The sequence below is a fragment of the Babylonia areolata genome, chromosome 23, assembly GCF_041734735.1.
Source record: "Babylonia areolata isolate BAREFJ2019XMU chromosome 23, ASM4173473v1, whole genome shotgun sequence".
Classification (NCBI taxonomy): domain Eukaryota; kingdom Metazoa; phylum Mollusca; class Gastropoda; order Neogastropoda; family Buccinidae; genus Babylonia; species Babylonia areolata.
In genome coordinates, this window is record NC_134898.1 from 28,838,587 (window position 1) to 28,839,607 (window position 1,021).

Consider the following 1,021-nt stretch of genomic DNA (forward strand, 5'->3'; position numbering starts at 1 on the left):
CTCACCTCTTCCCGACTCCCTCACCTCCTTCAAGTCTGGCTTCAAAACTCACCTCTTCCCGACTCCCTCACCTCCTTCAAGTCTGGCTTCAGAACTCACCTCTTCCCGACTCCCTCACCTCCTTCAAGTCTGGCTTCAAAACTCACCTCTTCCCGACTCCCTCACCTCCTTCAAGTCTGGCTTCAAAACTCACCTCTTCCCTCTGATATAAGTTTTGTTGTCACAGGTCTGTTTGACTCGTGTGCGTTGTGGTGTGCTTGATTGTGTGCTCGACTCTGTGTGTGTGTGTGTGTGTGTGTGTGTGTGTGTGTGTGTGTGTGTGTGTGTGTGTGTGTGTGCACATTCGCATATATGTGTACGAATGTGTGTGCGTGTGTGTTTGTCAGTGCGTTCGTATGTTTGCCTGCGTGCGTGCGTGCGTGCGTGCGTGTATGCGGGGCTGGTATGTACATATATGTATGTTTATGTATGTTTCAATGTATGTTTAAGTGCATGTATGCATAGTTTATGTGTGCGTGCGTGCGCGCGCGCGCGTGTGAGTGTGGGTGTGTGTGTGTGTGTGTTTAGTTTGCAAGTTACATTCTTGGTGTGTATACATAACATCGATGTAATGTATCATGTATGAAATCGTGTGTTTTGTTTATCACCCACAACAGATGTATGGACAGTTTGCTATGTAAGTATCCATTATTATTATCATTATTATTTTCATCATAATTATTATTCTCCTTCTTCTTCTCCTCCTTGTCATCATTCGTGTTATTCTGTTATTCTTACAGTTCTTCTTTTGGCACTTCTTCATTTTGTGCTGATGTCTGCGCTTTTTGTGGGGTGAAAAAAGCTTTTAGCTTTTCCTTTTACCCTCATTAACACATTCGACTGCTAGTTTTAGTTCTTGCTTGATTCTCTCTGTCTCTCTGTCTCTCTGTCTCTCTGTCTCTCTCTCTCTCTCTCTCTCTCTCTCTCTCTCCTCTCTCTCTCTCTTTCTCTCTCTCCTCTCTTTCTCCCTCCCCCCCTCTAT